The 20,223-nt window shown below is 35.2% G+C and overlaps 1 protein-coding gene and 1 long non-coding RNA gene across 5 annotated transcripts in view; one reads left to right on the top strand and one right to left on the bottom strand.

Moving 5' to 3' along the window:
- Positions 1-20,223, bottom strand: part of LOC131401210 (protocadherin-11 X-linked-like) — a 399,191-nt gene that overhangs the window by 245,115 nt on the left and 133,853 nt on the right. The gene's annotated exons all lie outside the window — the stretch shown is intronic.
- On the top strand, positions 11,815-18,339 carry LOC131401212 (uncharacterized). Of its 3 annotated transcripts, none has more exons than XR_009217600.1 (3): positions 11,815-11,925; positions 12,155-12,302; positions 18,268-18,339. It is a non-coding gene; the product is annotated as an uncharacterized LOC131401212 (long non-coding RNA). The 3 variants fall into 3 exon arrangements; XR_009217598.1 differs by lacking the exon at positions 18,268-18,339 and adding an exon at positions 15,651-16,336; XR_009217599.1 differs by lacking the exon at positions 18,268-18,339 and adding an exon at positions 15,647-16,336.

Raw genomic sequence — 20,223 nt, 5'->3', positions numbered from 1 at the left:
GAATGATGGTTGCCTGGGGCTATAGTAAGAAAGGAATGGGTAGTTGTTGTTTAATAGGTACAGAATTTCAGTTTTGCAAAATGAAAATGTTCTGAAGATAGATGAGGGAGGTGGCTGCACAACCATGTGAATGAACTTAATACCACTGAACTGTATGCTTAAGAATGACTAAGAGGGTAAATTTTATGTTGTTTGTATTTTACCACAATTTAAAAAAGCCAACAGTGGAATATCACAAATGTTCAGAGAGGAGAGAGCCAGATCAACTGGCGACAGTGAAAAAAAAAAAAAAAAACCCTAACATATCACGGATTTTCAAGAAGCTATGAATTGAGAAAAATCAGTTGAGATTGGTAACCATTGGTTTCCTTTAAGAACATAAAGTCATAAAATTGTGAAAAATAGTTCCAGGTTTCAAGTATTTAAAAGTTGATGCCTTTTGGTAACAGTTATAGAATGATTTTTTAAATAATTTGGAGGCAAAAGAAAGTGAAGAATTTGGGCATAAGTCTGAAGGAAAAGCAGGGTTTAAGACGTTTAGAATATTTTGTTTGTTTTTTTAAATAATGGACACCTGATCATATATAAAAATGACTTACAGATGCAAAATGGGGAAACTGAAAGGAGAGAGATATATCTTCCTCAAAGATAGGAACAAGAAAAGGAAGTGAAAGAAAAGATTCAATAATATTCTGAAGTGTAGAGGAGGGAAGGTGAGAAAACCCAGGTTAAATTACCTCAACCTCCTTGAGAAAATAGTAGTTGAGATAATATTGGCAAATTGTTAAGTGGCATAGGGTGGGACTAGGAGTTTGAAGAATCAGCTTCTGAGGATAATGTGATAAGAAATAATGAAAGGACAAATGAAAATACTGCCCAGATGGACTAAGAGCCCTGATAGTTTCCCTGAGTTTGTCCCAAACAGGCCATTTTTAAAAATATATTTTCTTGGACATCTGGGAGCAGAAGAGCACAATGCTCACTTTTGTGTGATGCAGCTCATTAGTTTTAATATAAATGACACTTTAGTGAGCTAATGAAGACCTACAGTGCCCAGAATGGAGCCCAGAGCATACAGACACTAAACAGATTTTGCTGACTGAGTAACGACGCAATGCCTTTTTAAATATGTATGACGTAGTAGAAGACAATTAAAAAAAATCTAGACAAAAGCAGTTTTGTCGAAGCGAAAAAAAAATAAAATGAAAACTAACAAGATAAACGGTAGAAATGTAAACTTTAGACCAGAAATACTAAAATAGCATTTTGAGCTGAATGATTTCCAATTTTTTTTCTCAGCTATATATACATATTTTTTTGGGGTGAGGAAGATTGGCCCTGAGCCAACATCTGCCAATCTTCCTCCTTTTTGCTGAGGAAGACTGGCTCTGGGCTAACATCCCTGCCCACCTTCCTCCACTTTATATGGGACGCTGCCACAGCATGGCCCACCAAGCGGTGTGTCGGTGTGCGCCCGGGACCGAACCAGCGAACCCCGGGCTGCCACAGCAGAGCTTGTGCACTTAACCGCTTGCACCACCAGGCCAGCCCCTCTCAGCTATATTTTTAAATAATCCCCCATCTTAGAATTGCTTACTTCATTTATGAACATTAAATTCAGATAAGCTCAATTCCTAGAAAAGACTACTCTATTCATTCATTTCACATGCAATATATTGCACAAATTCAAAATATTTTGAGTATTAAAATGTTCCAGTCTTTCAAATGTAGAAATAGAAATGATGCTATCACCCCAAAATAATTTTTCAGTGTAAGGGAAAAGTAACACCAGAAAAACGAGAGATAAAGCTATATTTCACTTTCACAAAATGATAAAAGTACTGTACAAGCACTACTAAAAAATGAAACAGAATTGATATAGTTTTAAATGAGGTATATTTTAAGCTTTATAAAACTTAGACTTCAGATCTTTCGAATTCATATAATTTGTAAAAAAGATTTCCTAAGGAGTGAGAAACTAAGGACGCTAGCAATGAAAGTTGAGTGAGGGATTGGTTTTTTTTTTTTGAGTAGACACACAGATTTGTTTGCTCTTGTAGACAACTAATTTAAAAAGACATACTAAAAATGTGCTGAGTGCAAGACACTGAGGAGGACCAGAATGACTTTTTTTTTTTAATGGAGCAATATTATGTTTTAAGAAACATTTATAAGGGCCAGCCTGGTGGCACAAGCGGTTAAGTGCACGTGGTCTGCTGCGGAGGCCTGGGGTTCGCCGGTTCGGATCCTGAGCGCACACCGATGCACCGCTTGTCGGGCCATGCTGTGGCGGTGTCCCATATAAAGTGGAGGAAGATGGGCACGATGTTAGCTCAGGGCCAATCTTCCTCAGCAAAAAGAGGAGGATTGGCATGGCTGTTAGCTCAGGGCTGATCTTCCTCACACACAAAAAAAGAAACAGAAGCTTTAAATGATTCTATCTATAATAAAATAATTCCGTTTACATGATGCTATTTGGTAATACTTTTGTTTGCTTGTTCCAGTAAGATCTAGTTACTACGCACATAGCCCAAAATGTGATGATGGTGAGATAGATTTCCTATACTGGCAGCCACCAAATTATACATATTTTAGATCATTTGCTGGCTCTGTATATCTTAAACAGCAGAGCTAATCAAATCTATTGTGTCAAGGAATGAATCAAATGTTAAGTCAGCTGGAAACATTTGTTCTGATTTTGATCCACTGGATTTTATCATAGAGACATGAACTTTGCTAAACTAAAGTTCAACTTCAATTAGTTTGCTTTTTTTTTGTACTGTGTAAGAAATTGAATACAACAATCCAAGCTGTTCGTTGTGTACATGTACCAAGGAATACATTTATCCTTAATTGTTGTGAGAAATCTATTTAGATGTTTTAAGCAAATGTACTACCCTACAGACTTTTAATTACAATTCGTTCTCACAGTGCATTTTCATTCCTGGTGATCAATAAGTTTTAATAATGAGATACCAAATTTGACTTTATTAGTGGTGATTACAAATAACTAATCCCTTCTGAATAACCCAAAAAGTAGAGAAAATTCACACACAAAAAATGTATGTTCGTCCTCCTTCATTCCCAAACTAATCAAGTGATATATATTTTTTTCTAGCAAAAGGAGGTTAGTAGCAAAGAACACAAATGAGATGAGATGAAAAATAGCCATTTCTGCCCCAGGCATTAGGCACCACCACCGAACAATGTGTGGCAATCAATTTCCAGGGAAAACATACACTTTCGCTACTGCCTTCAGATGACAGCTTTTCACAGGAATCAGATTATAAGGCTGAAAGACTGCAGGTTAGTGAGAATTGATGAAACCGTAAATGTCCTTGCTTTATTAAGACTCTACAGCCTGAAGTATAAACTTCCTATAAGACTAATAGCAGGTCCCTTATGAGCAGAATTTGTAATAAACGAAGATAACTTATAGATCTTAGATTCTAGATGCTAAAAGAAAATAAGAGGAACTAATGAAGGTGGGATAAAAATATTCTGTTTGTCCAAGATCACACTTTTGTCTCTATCTGTGGGCAAGTTAGTTGAAGGATTTTCTCTTGTCTGCAGGCTCCCAGATTGTGTCGTGGGTAACTTTCGAGCTGGGAGGAATACTGAGCTTCTTTAAGTCACAATAATAACCATGGGTGATTATAGAGGGACAAAGAAATATCCAAATAATCAAATTCCTGTGTTAGAATAAAGTTCAGTGAAGTAAACGACTTGAAGTATATAACAGAAGTATATAGATAACTTAGAAGCATTATAACATTTTTTCAAAAAAGCCTGAAAAGTATAAATCTAGGACCTAAAAGGACTAGCAATGGCCAAAAACACAGATTCTACTTTAAATGAACGCACACTCAATATCTTTGTGTTTTCGATAACATGAATGTTATTTTCTCCCCACCATTTTGTATGTGGTACATAATAGGCACTCAAAATTATTTGTTGAATACATGAAGGAATATATTAAGAGGCTCTAGAATCTTTCTCTACTCCACAACTTCAATTATCACCTCTATCCAATGACTTCCAAATATTTACCTTCAGCCTAGTCAAACGTCTCTTCTGAGATTTAGACCTATTTTTTTTCCAGCTACATACTGGAGATCTCCAATTGTCTGCTCATAGACATTTTAAGATCAACATATCCAAAAGTAGAATCCATATTGCCCTTGCCCAGTCTTCTCCTTGTACTCCCTGTTTCACATCCCTTGTGGTTTCTTGACCTTGACCCCATATACAAGACATCACCAATTCTTGTCTATTCTACACTCTCTACACGCCCCAAATATCTCCCTTCCCCCACCCTCCAGAACTGCTTTATTCCTACAGTCACTGCCTGTGACCAAAACTCTATTTGCAGGTAAAAAAAAAAAAAAAAAAAGGCAAAATGCATCCCTGAAAATGAATTTTCAACGTCTTCAATTCTCTTAAGTACTAAAAAAACAGGCAGAACACTGAAACACTATGAAATAAAATAAACAAATCTATAGTTAATGAAATTAATACAAGTAATATAGGGTAACAGAAACACTAGGTTAATTTTTTCCCAAATTGGGTAACTTAATAAAAATAAAGAATTATATCCTAAATGGTAAGAGTTAATGGCAAAGACAATATGAGGACATCAATATGCTTTTTTTAGATTCCTCCTGATCTTCAATCACATTCGACTGCGTTTTTAGTATGAAGCAAAAGAAACACTAGGAATTCTAATTAATGACCTACATTTTCTCTTTTTAGAGAAATTTAACAAATGATGCTTTTGGTGATTCATCCAGGAAAAAACTGATATTCTCCACTCAGAATCCAAGTGAGTTTTTCAAACTTTGCTCCACCCTGAGTCACCTACTTTTGGCACTCAGTACTTAGCACATTTTCCTGTTCCATAGGAGCCACATTCCCTGCAAAAGGAAGCATTTCCTGCTGCCTTTCACAGTGGCAATCTTCATTACCGTCCCTGAATCATCCAGGGTGGGCATCTTTATGTAGACCATCTTTGGATAATAACAATTCCTATGTAAATGACATTCGCTTTAAGTAGATAACTAGGGGAACTGACATGGCCAAAGACACTACTCTAAAGATCACAGAAATTCCCTAGTAAGATACCCCATGCCGCTTCCGTTAATAGTTTGGCTATATTTACTCTATTAGGGTTGAAAGATATGTAGTTTAAGCTATTTTATTTTCTTGCTCAGTGAATATAGAAACAAAACCAAAATGGTAACACAATAAACAAATATCATTACCTCATTTAGAAAAGGCACCCCCCTAAATCAAACTTGTTTTCTATGTTCACTTATACTATTACATTCTTGCTGTATTTGTTGTTTACTGTATCAAGAGGCGAGTGCATTGATTTTTAATTTTATTATTACAAGGTGTTTCTACTCTAAATTGTGCTGTAACTGTAGTGGAAATATTTCGAAGAGTGAATCACTTAATCATTGTAAGCTTAGAATAAATAGTCAACTTAATGGAATTTATATGACATACAGCCAGGCATATTAGAGCTAAATTTAGTATTTTTTTCTTCTTTAAATAATTCAGTATGAGGTAATTATGTACCACATTTTTAGAGACATGAAACTTTTTAATGTTGTTAAGGGATTCTTTTTATAAAGCAATATAAATTGTAGTTTCTTTGTTGGCAAAGCAAGGCCAGTCTGTGAATAACATAAATGAATTCCTAGTGCATCAAAGAAGCAGAGAAACATGTTACAACTTTTGCTTTGCTCTCCAAATTATCTCCTAGGGTTCCTTCTAGGGAATAAAAGTTAAAGTATTTATCAGGAGCACTGACATAGAAGGAGCTCTTGGTGGTCTAATCAAAAGAGACAACAGGAGCTACTCTTTCATCCTATATATGAATTGCTCAGCCAGCTGAAATATGATGCTATAGAAATAGCAACACTGGGATGTATTTAAGGTAACAAAGTGTTTTTTTTTTAATTCACAATGATTATATGGAGATTTGTGAATCAGTGCATATTGGCACAGTCTCAAGATCAGGCAGCACATTTCTCTGATGACAGTGATCAGTTACAAATGTTCAAAAAATATTGCTATATGAATGTACACTCTCTCTCCGTATCCTTCTAAGTGAATCCTTAGGCTGCTAATGCTTGGTCATGACCAAACTAGACATCTATGAGCCAGATATAGAACATGGAATATCTATATTAGATCATATGGTATTGCAAGGATTCTCAGAAATTTATAACAGTTCAAACTACAGTTAATAAATGAGGAAACCATTCACAATGTCATGTTTTAACAACATATCATGGTAATAAAGATCAAAAGTGTATCTTTTATTTGTAGCCTGCAGATATAGTAAAGAGGTTGTTTGTTTGTTTTGTTTTTGCATTATTTTTAATAGAGGAGATTCTTCTTCAACAACTTTTTTTTTCTGAAAAGCAATCAGCCTAGATTTTATCAGATGCCAAGGGAGATAAAGATTACAAGAAGAGCAGTTCCTTTTAGAAAGTGAAATCAATAAAAATTACTAATTAATTAGAACTCTAATTACAGACTAGCATAAGTGGGGACTATTTATTTCAATGATGCTGCTATTATTCACAACATTTTACTGTTTCTCTTTCAGATTGATCTTCAGTGCTAGCTTATAAGTCACATAAGAAGACCATTGTCATTAATTTACTGATTGACCTTCCATTTTTCAAGGCTTTTAAAACTCTCCCATGCTGCATTCCATTTTTTCAATGAGTATCTACTGTTTGATGATTTTCCTTGGTGCCTTTATTATAAATTCAGCTAATTTCAAACATTTTATTTTCTCTTCGACTATATATGTCAACAACACTTGTCTTAGTGATAAAAAAAGATCCTACACTGAATCCTTTATTTCTAGTAAAATTTGCAAGATATAGTTCATAATAAAGGGAGTTTAGTGGAGTAGAAAGAGTCCTAGGTTGTGAATTGAGAGACCCACATTCCAGTGCCAGTTCATGTAAATCCAGGTAATCAAAACTTACACAGCATCAGTTTTCTCATCTGTCAAATGAAAGGGTTAGATCAGTCTATAATTTCTTTGTAATATCCTTTTCCTCTCTAAAACTCTATGGCTTTTATGGGAATAGGTTAACTCTAGACACAAGCCTCAATTAATTTAAGATATAAAGTCAATAGATGGCCTATGAAAATAACATACTGCACCTTCAAAATTAGTATTTTTTTATTGTATAAAGTAGAAAATCTTGAGGAAGATAAAGAAAATTACTCTGTCTATTGTACGTCAACTGGAAATAACTTTATCTCCAATTGATGGAGTGATCATGTAGCTGGATTGAGTTACTCCTCCCAATTCCCTACTGTTTGGAAATAACAGAGGTTTCCATATAAACACTCCACAGGTCTTCTGCATAATCTAAGTGATGCTTTATAGGCAACATCTAGGTGTGGATTGATGAACTTAAGGAACCATAACATCCTTTAAGTAAGTCAGTAGTTGATATGACAGTAAATCAGGGTGAATGAACCTCTCCTATACCCAAGACCACAGAAGCTCCACTTCATTCAGATTTGCCTGGATGAAGGGAGAAATCACAGTGAAGAATTATGACGGCAGTTGAAGAAAAATGCATTTTACTTCATATAACTGTGACTCATATCATACTTGTAGTAAATGAGCATACAACGTTTGATCATTGTGTTATAAAATTTGGCCCAAGCTCAGTGTATGCTATTCAAATGTAAAAGTAATATAATTATTACTACACTATAAATAACATTGATAGCACTTATGATGAAATTGTGTATAGCATAGTTACAGATTTAGGAAAATTACTCAACTTGAATTTTAAAGGTAGCTAAAAAAGTGGAGGAAAACTTACTATTAAACGCACTTCATAGATTTAGATGAAACAAATTTTTTAGTGAAATTGAATATTATTACTTTACATGAAGTTAAATTAGGTCATCCTTTAGTTGAATGCAGTCTAAGTTTTTCTTGGGCAATTTATTCTGAAGGCAGGGAAATTTGAAATTATTTATTTGTGAACCAACAAAAAGAGCTTTGTGGGGGTAGAATTCAGTTGAAAAGATGGTTCAAAGGAAGTGAGTCTTGTAAGACGGAGGTAATTTTAGTTCTTGAAACAGATGTACCTGATTAGGGATTATTGTCTCTTAGGACTGAACAACAATGGACCTGTGATCACAGTAAGTAAACATGGTGCTAAACAGAGGTTACTCAGAAGTTTGAAATCAACTCACAGTTCTTTCTTCCCCTTTGAATTGCAAAGTAGTCTATTAAGTTCAAAAGGTGCCAGCGTGAAATGGAAAACCTAGAGAAACATGCCAATTTTCTTTGTCTATCAGTGCACAAATATTTTATGAGTCAAGAAGAGAATAATGGATGATATGGGAGAAATGGATATGTTTTGAAGTACAATAGCATAAAAGTAAATGTCACAACAGAATAAATGGTCACAGTTCTACAATTTTTACACAAATACTGATAAGCTATTCTGCTTCGTTTGTATTTAAGTTATAAATGTAGGTCTACAGGAATTTATTTGAAGTACAATTTTTTTCTGAAGTTAGGAAAGAGATAGCAAATGTTGTTAGATATTAATAAAATCAATACATAGACACAAATTATATTCGTCAGGCAGGATAGGGCATGGTTGCAATTATTATACAATCTACTTTTGAGTGAATTTTCAAATTTCCTTATATAATTAACTTAGTCATCAAGTAAAATCCAGAAAACATTCATTCATATTGTTGGGGGAAGAAGGAGAATCCCCTTCTGCCCTTTCCCTTAAGGTTCTTATGTCTGGCCAAATAATTAACAAGACAGGTTAGCAGGAGAAAATAATACCAAGTTTAATAACATGTATACATGGGAGAAAGCAGGGACACTGCGTTTCTCAACACAATAGCAGAAATTCTCGTCTTAAATACCATGTTCAGCCAATGACAAAGGAGGATGTTGGGGTGGGGGGAGTCAGTTACAGGAGATTACCACTAAAGCACAGTAAACAAGAGTAAGGTTATTACGCAGATTTAAGGCCTCACCTTCCACACTGATAAGTCTCTAGAAATGAGGCCATCCCCCCTCTTCCCAATACAGAGAGGGAGATACCTTTACAAATGGAGATTTCCCTTATAAATGTAAATATTTGTCTGGCAACTCCTCCAGGGCCATCCAGAGAATGTGGCCAGAGAGGCAGAACTTCTGATAAGATGGGCTTGTTGTTGGTGCCTTTCCTATTGTAACATCTATTTTACATTATACTACAGCCATCAGATAGATCTGTTCCAGGAAGGAGTTACTATGTCAAATTCTTTAGGCAGTTAGTGGGGGAGGCCAAATGTCCGTCAGAGAAAACAGTCAAGGTAAAGAGACATATTCCAGGGTGGCCAAATCTTGATCTCCCACAATATTCATTCAGGAAATGTTTATTCAACATCTACTGTGTGTTAGAAACGGTTGTATGCAGTGAGGACACATTCATTAAAAAACAAAGCAAAACAAGAATTCCTGGTCTGATCGAACTACTATTTTAGTAGAGAAAGACAAATAATGAATATGGATATTTTTTCATATCCATATCAGTATCAATATATAGATATACAATAGATAGTGGCAAATGCTATGGAAAAAATAGAGAAGTATGTAAGGAACATTAGGGAATGAGAATTTAAAATAGGATCTACAGGACAGAGCTTACTGAAAATGTAACATATTTGAGTAAAGAACTGCAAGTGCAGAAGGTATTTTATTAGTTTTCCACAGCTGCTGTAGAAAATGACCACCAACAATGTGGCTTAAAACAGCACAAATTTATTACATTACGGTTCTGTAGGTCATAATTCTGACGTGGGTCTTACTGGGCTAAAATCAAAGTATCAGTGGGACTGCATTCCTTTCTGGAAACTCTGTGAGAGAATCCCTTTCCTTACCTTTTCCATCATCTAGAAGCTGCCTGAATTCCTTGGCCCTTGACCTCTTTTCTATCTTTAAGTCCAGTAACATTTCTCAACCTTCTTCCATCCTTGCACCTCCTGACTGCAGCCAGAAAAGGTTCTCTGTTTTTAAGGACTGCTGTGATTACATTGGGCCTATGCAGCTAATCCACGATAATCTCCCCATCTCAAGGCCCATTGCCTTAATCACAACTGCGAAGTCCATTTTGCCATGTAAAATAGCATATTTACAGCTTCCAGGGATTAGGACTGAGGATTTTTGGAGGTCCATTATTCTAATTACCATAGATACAGCCAAGAATTTATCTGGGGGCAAAGTATTCTGGGGAGAGTGAGCACAATGAATAAAGGCCATGAAATTGTAGCAAGCAGGTGAGTGTAGCTGCACCTGAGTGAAATCAGGAGCGAGTCCTAGGAAAGGAGGTCAGAAAAGGAATGGAAAGGGGAGGGGCAAATTGTAGAGGGCCCTGTAGGTCTGAAACTATTCCAACTTTCCTTGAGAGAGAAGGGAAGCAATTGGTGGTTTGTGAGCAGAAGAGGGATGTAATCTGACTTTGATTTTTAAAAGATGGCTCTGGTGGCTTTATTGAGAAATGACTGAAGAGGGCAAGGCTAGAATCACTGAGATTATTCTTACGTAAATATACACCAAAATATATTTATTTTTAGGTAAACAGATAAACGTCAAGTAGGAAAGTATATTTTATTAGGACCTTTTGGATTTTTTTTTTTTTTTTGGTGAGGAAGATTGGCCCTGAACTAACATCTGTTGCCAATCTTCCTCTTTTTGCTTGGGGAAGATTAGCCCTGAGCTAACACCTGTGCCAATCTTTCCTCTATTTTGTGTGTGGGATGCCACCACAGCATGGCTTGATGAGTAGCATGGGTCTGCACCTGGGATCCCAACCTGCAAACCCGGGTTGCTGAAGTTGAGCATGCCGAACGTAACCACTATGCCACCAGGCTGGCCCCCTGGAATAATTTTTAAAAATTTGCCTTAGATTGGCCATTATTTCAAAAGTTTAACAAAAAGTTAAGCATGACTTGTTAGACATATGTAAAATAAACAAGATTCTTTTCTTCACAATTTGTAAAATTTAAATATACAAACAAGAAATTGTCATTATTTAGGCTATATATTTCATCTAAGGGTTAGTATAAAAGTACACAATGGCTTTAATCATCTAAATATATACATTAAAGTCCATTTCACAAAGGTCTAGTCAAAAAGTTATCATACTAGAGACCTTATGAGCTCTACCAGCCATAGCTACATGCACTGAGCTGCAATTATGCACAAATCCCCATGTATGTTAGATGCTTAGAGATCTTTTTAAAGTGAAAGCTTCATTTTAGCAGAGCAACTCTGCAGAACTTTTTGACTACTGTCAAGAAGTCAGTGGTGCTATGACCAGTGTCCCATACTGCTACCAGCACTGGTTGGATGGGTGTGGTGGGGTCCCAGATTCTTGGTCCACAAACACAAAAGAATTTGAGAGTGGACACACAGCAGAAATTTTAACAGAGGAGGATTCATTAGCAAAGCAAAAGTACACCCCCAAGGGGAGTGGCGGGCAGGCTGGAGGAGGAGCAACTGCTCCGAAGTTGTGGTGGTCAGTGGCTTTGGAAGGGCGGGCCCCGGGGTGGGCGAGTGTCTCGGAATGTGTGCCAATCAGGTCACTGTCTCCACCCCCACGTCAGGAGGGGGAGATTTTTCCTTACGTAAGCGTCTCCGGAACAGTCATGGTGGTGATCCTCCACAAGGCGGGTCAAAACCGCAATGCAAATGAGGGTATAATGAGGCTTGGGGCTACTCTCGGTCAGAGTCGGGGGGAGTGCTGCACGTCCAAAGAGCCGCTGCCTGGTAATGAGGATGCTGCACCTGGTGGAGTGACCTTGCTCCCAGCTCATATCTAGCTTCCTGCCTATCTCAATAGTTTATTTGTCCATTATCATTTGGTGAGTTTGATTTCCCTGAGTTAAAACATCTCAGAGATGAACGTTCTCAATGCCTGAACTCTGATTTTTTGAAGGTTACAGAAGAGAAAGTAGTACAGTATATTGGTTGAGTTCCTGGGCTTGAAAAGTCAAGAAGACCAGAGTTACAATCCTGCTTTTGTTGTTTACTAGCTTAGTAGAGCTCTTGGCTTAAAATATTTAATATTTATTTTTTTTTATTTTGTTTTAGTCTCCTGTTGATTTTGTGAACAAGCCAGGGGGCTGGGTCACTGGTTCCTGGTAGCCCACAGCTTCACCATCAGAGGTTTTCAGAAGTGAAATGACAAGACGACTTTAATTACTTAAGCTACCTGCTTGCTTGAGCTTGAGAAATCTAGGTGAGAGTGTTGTGCACATGAACAGATAAATGTCAGAGTTTGGTGGGGGAGAGTGGATACTATAAATTACTCTAACAAGAAAGCTCACAGGTCTCAAGTCGAAATGAGGTTCTGACTGAAATCAGCTGTTGTTCTCTTTTTAAATTTCTCTCCGGCTTGGATGTATAACGTCTTCCTGTTTCATGTAATCTCTATGGCCATGACCTAATATAATGCTTGTCTTAAAAGACAGAATTAAGCCCCCCAGTCATGCCACTTGAAGAAAATAAGAAAAATACAGATAACCTTTGATTTTCAAATCAATTAAAGAGTCAAATATTTCTGTGGAATCTACAATGCTTATACCACAATATAGATAATAAGCATAAATTATAAAGGGTTTTTCTTATATAAGAATATGCACTTTGCCCAAAGATAGATTATAAAAGAAAAGAAGGATCAATGAGGTCATAAAGGAGAATATAGATTTGATCTCATGCTATCTAGGAGTCCAGGACCCTCAGCTGCAAGTAATGGAAAATACATTGTGACACAAACCCGGGGTCATGAACCTGGGTACAAAACTTGGGTGTAAATGGCTTAGAGTGTTCCTGAGGGTCAGCTGCTTTCCTTAACCCACAGATATACTTAGGGAATCCATTTCCACCTAGAAGCCTCTCAGATTTTAGACTTTTATTTTTATAAATAAAATAAGTGCCCTTTATTTTTTCCAGACTATTTTATTCTTTGCCTTCTAACTGTCAGAATTTTTAATGCATTAGAAAACTGTAAAAGTATCTGAAGGGAAAAAAAAATCCTCTTTATTAACTATTAATGTCATGTTTAACATCAAACTTTTCATTAAGTCAAACTATGTGAATGTATAATGACATTTAATTTTCTACAATTTCTTAAATTACTTAATGGATTTCTTGCCTATGAATAAGTTATTTATATGAATATTGATTAATTTGACATTTATCACTAGCAATAACCTGGTTTATGGCTGAGCTTAGACACACACACACACACACACACAAATATGGCCACGCATGCAAATAACTAAAAGATCTATTTTATAAAGCAAGGTACAGCTGTAATTCAATATATACTTAAGTATGTAAAAGAAAATTTTAAGCATATCGAAAGACAGAAAAGATTATTTTAGCACAAAAGACATAATATAAGTAGACACTTCAAGTAAGTAATTTGAAAGTGATTTAATAAAACCTAGTCCTTCTTGCCCCCAATTAACATAAAATTAGCACAAAACCAATTAGAAAGAATTATATCTTAGTGGATGCTAAACAAAACATTTTTAAGGGAAAAATATGCTATAGGTCATCTTCTTTAAGGTTTGAATACCTGTAGAAAGATGCATGTTAAAAACTGTGGCATAGCAGTGAATTAAAGCATTATCTATTCATATAATAACTAAATATCTATGGCAGCCACCATAAAAATGGACTGATATAAGCCCCTTCACTGGAATGAATTATTGAACATCAAGTAAACAAACCTAATAGAATTTTTTTGGAATATATAACTGTTTTGTAAAAAGTCAAGATACACAAGCATTTATTGTTAAATGTTGATAGTAGTCTACTATATATACTTATGTTTTCACTTAAACATACAATTCTATGTGCCCCTGGTAAATGTTTTAGTACAAAGCCTTACTTTCCCAGAAGACAGTCAAATAAGGCTATTGGCTCTTGGATGTGTTCAGAGTTTATTGATATTATGGGAAGAGGAGGCTTGGAAAGTGAAAATAACATATCTTGCACATAGGATCTATCTAGTAAGTGACTGAGTATTATTGCAAAGTTTAAAGGATTATAAACCTTCAGGTGTAGAATGAAGTAAAGATGTTTTGCTCCAACAAATAACCCATGAATCCCCATCTGTGTTGTTCACTGACATTAAACAGACATTTCTATATTATGGGACAATACAACTGACTGATAAGAATTCTATGACCTTTCCTTTTCCTCTTTCTTTCTCCCACAACAAAAATGGTCTACTTCAAAATGTCATGGAAGGTATAAGAACTTAATCTTGAATCTGTCATATGAGTTGATAGATTTATTGCCAATAGAGCAATGATAGTATTTAATGTACATGCGAGAATCCCACCAATATTTGTTGCTTTGATTAAATAAAGAAAAAGACCCAAAACCTGTAATTAGAAATTCAAAACAACATTTTGGGGCCAGCCCAGTAGTGTAGTGGTTGAGTTGGCACACTCAGCTTTGGCCGCCTGGGGTTTGCAGTATCGGATATCAGGCACAGACCTACATACCACTCATCAAGCCATGCTGGGGCAGCATCCCACATGCAAAGTAGAGGAAGATTGGCACAGATGTTGGCTCAGGGACAATCTTCCTCAAGCAAAAAGAGGAAGATTGGCAACAGATGTTAGCTCAGGGCCAATCTTCCTCACCAGAAAAACCCCAAAAAACAAAAAAAAACCCAACATTTTATTTTTAAGATGGAGTTCTATGTATTTTCTCCTTAGATTTCATATTTTAGGATTCTCTTGAAATATTACTTTACTCACACATTAGAAACTAGTCATTTTACCAGAAATAAATGAAAATACAGAGGCAAACTTTTTTTTTTTTTTTGTGAGGAAGATCAGCCCTGAGCTAACATCCATGCCAATCCTCCTCTCTTTTCGCTGAGGAAGACCGGCCATGAGCTAACATCCGTGCCCATCTTCCTCCAATTTTTATGGGATGCACCACAGCATGGCCTGACAAGCGCTGCGTCGGTGCGCGCCCGGGATCTGAACCCGGGCCACCAGCAGCGGCGCACGTTCACTTAACCGCTACGCGACAGGGCTGGCCCCAGAGGCAAACCCTTGGATACTATTCTGATATATGCTTGAGTGACTAATTAGCTATCAATACAACATCTACTGTGTTCACTTATTCTGGAAAATAATGAATGAGTTTATTATGGTGAGTTGCAGAGTAACTCCAAAAGACGGATGCACATAACAAAAATAACCCATTGAATTTCTATAATGTAAGAAAGAAGGTAAATAACTATTAAGACTATGAGCTTATTTTACAAAGTAACTCTATTTTGAAATTTCTTCTTCTGAGATTACTACAGTTCTTGAAACATTTAAATTAAAAATCATAAATTAACAGTATTCTGGATTTAATAAAATCTCTTTAAAGCATTTGATACAACATTTCTTTAAAGATTTTTAAGCCATCTACTAATATTCTGATAGTGTGTGCTGGGAATATTTTTATTGTATAATTGTGGGTAGTGGGAGAAAGGGTATAAAGCTTCTTATTCTGAGTTTTTCTGTGGTTTTCCTCTCTAATTCCTCTGAATTTATTCTTTTCAAGCCAGTAAGAAGTTCTATGTGAAAGGACTGCACAACCAGTTTCCCTGGATTCAACCCAAAGTGACTTTTGATGATATGTCTATGTGCTCTGTTTGTATGTGACAGTAGCCATAGTTAAATTCAGTCATGTTACTAAAAAGCAAGTAGCTAGCCACAACAGGAAAATCATGCACCAAACTGAACAGATCTTTGTCTATTTCTATCTGTTTTAGGTCTGTTCCAAATAAAGCTATATTATTGTATCTTTGTATTCCTTATTGTTTGATTAATAAGATTTATAAACACTCTGTCCTTCAAAGAGCTCAAAAACCAAAACAAGTGAAACAGGACTACTAAACATCCAGAGATATATGGAAAAATCAAAGGAAGAAAAGCAGAAACAGAATTAAAAAAAAAAAAGGAAAGATGAAAAGCAATCATTTCCACCTCTTCATCACATAAGCTAGGAACAATATGTGGGAAGAATTTGTCCTACTCCTGCTTACTGAAGAGATAGTAGACAGCCTTCTGTTAGTTTCCTGCATTGTCTTCCCAGATTTATACCCATTATTTTACTTTTTTCTTTCCATTCAACATTATTAATTTCATTATTCTTTGCTGTTATTACTTCTATCATTGACCCTTTTTATTCTTATTCTTATTCGAAATTGAGTTGATTGTATAAATTTTGATATTGAAAGAGAATACAGGAGTAGCTTACAATCAAAATGTTCTTGACAAATAAATCCATTTTATTTCCGTATCAAATGTCATTAGTTTTCTCTGTCTTGGTGATGTATTTATAAAATCTAGAAGTTATTATGATCAATAGCATTATTACAATACAATCCTATAGTACAATTGTGGAAAATGTAAAGAATAAGATTTTATTTTTACAAATGTTTAGCACTATAATATAAATTTCTTTTGACATATTCATCACTCCTCCCCATAAAGTGAAAGAGAACAGCAGCCTATTATAAGGGAGAACTGAGACTGAGAAAGAAGATATAGATTATGCTTCTCTATCTGTCTTGACTTGCTATATGACCTTAATAATATAATGTAATAACCATATTGTTAACTGGTTTATAAAATAGAAGTAACAGTACTTTCTTGCTTCTTGATGCCTCATTATTAATTAAATAATGCCTTTAATTTGGTTCTAAAGGCATGAAGAAGGACATAATCCCCAGACATCATTATTCATTAGCCTCATATTCTGTAAGTCAGAGTATTCATTTATTGAGTCTCTACTATGTGCAGAATATCATGCTAAAACTTGAGGAGGCAAAGAACTTGTTGGTCAGGGGCTAAAAACAGTCATATAACCAACCTTCAAGGAATTTCAATCTGATGTAGAGGTAGAATATGCAAAGTGAAATTTTCTCTTGTAGCTAAGTTCTTAAATGCTCAGTTGTGTTCATAGTGTCTAGACTCACTATAAGATCCAATTTAGTTTATATATAATATATAATTGAGTGTCTAAAAATTAATACTGAATGCTATTGAGTTAGGTACTAAATTTGTTAGCATTGTTTTCCCAGTCTTCTTGATTAAAAAACATTTTAAAAACTGTGATTGCTAAAGGTGCAGTGGATTTTTTAAACTATGGACCAGCAAGATCCATCAGATAATTCAAAACTAGTTTGATAACATTAAAAATCTTATTTAATGTGATTTTTTTTCTCTAAAGACAGTCTTTTTACATGAAGAATTATACCTAGAGCTATAGCCTTAGATAAAAGCATTTTGTGTATGTTCCTTTATTTTCAGATTCGATATGAGTGATTCTGAAATAAAATTTAAAGTGTCCCTACAGGTTTAAGAATTAATGTTTCCTTTCCCCACCCTTCACTGTAATCTTACCTGTCCTACTAAAGAGTGAGGCGAAAATCTATTCCGAGAGCAAGTCTGAATTTCTAAGTGCGTTTGGTTGATTTCTAATGTGGTAGAACCATATAGGATTATATCATTAGTGTTCTACTTATTTATGCTAAATTCTATTCTACCTAAAACACAATAAAGCAGATAGAATTTTTAAAATTAATCCAATCGTAAACTTTGCTCTTCCAAATGGCTTTGCTGCAAAACCATCTTGAAAATGGACTTTTCCTGAACGCTATTACACATTTACAATGAGACAGCTGTTTGAGTTTCAAATAAAGATGTTTAGCCCCGAGCCAACTTTAGCAAATAGAGTCTTCATCATGATTCTGATTAAATAAAACACTCAATTTGATTAGAAATATTCATATCTTTAGCCATTTGTTTACTTGGAAAATGTATGTTTCAGATTAGCTACTAAAGAGCATGAAATAGAAATAATCCATAATCAGAAAAGATAAACAGAATAATATAATTATCTTCAAATATTTTTATTCAGTTTATTTTGAATTTCTTATCAAAGTAAATAAATTCAAATTTGTTGCTTTGATCAGCCCACTAGTGATTATGAATACAGAGAAAGCAAACCAAATACTTCAAAATCAGTGTCAATACCTGAGCTTCAGGACACCAACCAACATGGCCCAGCCACTTATTGTAGAGGAATTGGTAGTAATACAGATCAACAATTTGATCTAATTGACTATGGGTTTTTTATAAGTATTTAATGTGTTTGTGTGTTTCTATATTTCTAAGCCACTTGAAGACCAATATAGTGGGATCTAAATCCAACAATTATCCAAGGTGGGAAAACAATGTTATGTGGTGAAGTACTTCCAATATTTGGTAAGGAACTAATTTTATTTATGTGCAATCTCATAAACTTGATTATGGGAAAGAAAATTAACTGCAGGTTCTCTGCTTAAAAGTGCTTGCAGTTGTTTTTATATACACTTCTTTCTGTCTCCATGTCCAAATTATTCAATGTTTAAAAAAGGAATATTGTGACAGTCCTCCACAGCTGCAAATTCTGCACTCTAGCCCAACTTGGATTAAGCTGATCAATATAGAATGTAGCCTAAATTCTCTAAAAAAGAAGATAATTTATTAACTTTATATAATTGAGAAGTGAGAAATTCATATAAGTGGTTAATTAGGGTAGTTATTTGAATAAGAAGCTTCTATGTGAAAAGGTTGTCAACCTGCTTTATCGTTTTATTTGAAAAAGTGATGTGAATTTGAGTAAGGGATCTGAGAAAATTGAATCATGCATTCTTTGTGTGAATATAGCCTTTTCATTCAAGAACATTTTTTAAAGCAAACTGCACAGGCAAAAGTAACTCTAGGTGTTAGATATGGAAACACAGACCTAAGAGGGGGTAATATAATGTAGAATTTAAGAACACGTATTTGGAGTCTAATCAAGTAACTGAGTTGGAGGCTCAAATATTTATGAGCTGTATGACCTTAGGCAAGTATTTTGTAGTCTTCAAGCCTATTTTCCTCATCTCTTTGGGCACGTGTATCTTTTTTAAATTTATATATTCATATTCTGAAGGGATTGTTTGTATGCTTTTAATTATACCTACATTCCTCAGTATGGTTCCTAGAACATGCTAAACACTATAAATGGCAGACATAGGTATAGTTATTCATTTGTCCCACAGTAAATCACCACCTTTTATACATTTACTCGTATTTAACAACCTTAAGAAACCCTTAAAATAATCTCTCTGGAATTAAGACCTGTTATATCAATTAATCTCTAGGAAGCCACTCTAATTACTCAGATTTACTTGCTTCCTCCTCTGTTATCTGGTAGGCTCTCGTATTAATTAATATCTCCATTACACAATTTATTCCTCTGTATTACATCTTTAAATGTTAATATTTCTCTCTGTTGAATGATTATGAACTTCACTCCAAATAGAAACCTGTCTTTTGCAGTCTCTATCTCCAGGACCGGGAACAATGAGTACAATGAGGACATTCAATAAATGTTTGTTGAATGCATGACCTATGGATATCAACATTTTTTTTCCCAGTGATGTTAATGAGAACAATGTAGTACTTTCTCTGAAAAACTAATGACTGACATCATAAGAAGTCTGTTAACTTTCCAAAGGAAACGAGAAGTCACATTTACTTATTACTACCATGAGCGAGACACAGGGCTAAGTTCTTCATAGAGAACATGTGGAATTCATCAGTATGCCAGAGGTAGTGCAAAGCATTGGGATCCTGGAGAGCATGGGGAGAGCTTCCAGGTTAACAAAGGGAAATTTCTTACCTTAAAAGACAAAGTGTAGAAATTGCATCACCCTACTCACAGATGCAGCTTCAGTGTTCCAGCTATTTCCAGTCATTTTTCAGCCATTTAAAAAAGATCATAGATGGTTCTACTATGTACTGCCAAATATGTATAGTTTAAATAGAATCACACTCATTATTTGTGCAAAGGCTGAAGAATACCTTCATATCTCCATTTATTTTTGGAGAAACCCACTGTCACTTAGGGTGAGATGTCAAATATTGTGAGCCCATCAGCCCCTCCTTAAGTAAATATAAATCTAAGAGAGAATAGCATTGTAAGGAATTGAACCCAAAAGTGTGTTGTATGAATTCCTTGATAGGGTTGAGTTAATGAGATCTCAGCCTCTGTGACTATTTTCTTGAAACAACTTATGTTGAACACTTTCTCATGAACTAATT

Source organism: Diceros bicornis, chromosome X (genome assembly GCF_020826845.1).
Source record: "Diceros bicornis minor isolate mBicDic1 chromosome X, mDicBic1.mat.cur, whole genome shotgun sequence".
Lineage (NCBI taxonomy): Eukaryota > Metazoa > Chordata > Mammalia > Perissodactyla > Rhinocerotidae > Diceros > Diceros bicornis.
This window is presented reverse-complemented; position numbering and strand designations above follow the sequence as displayed.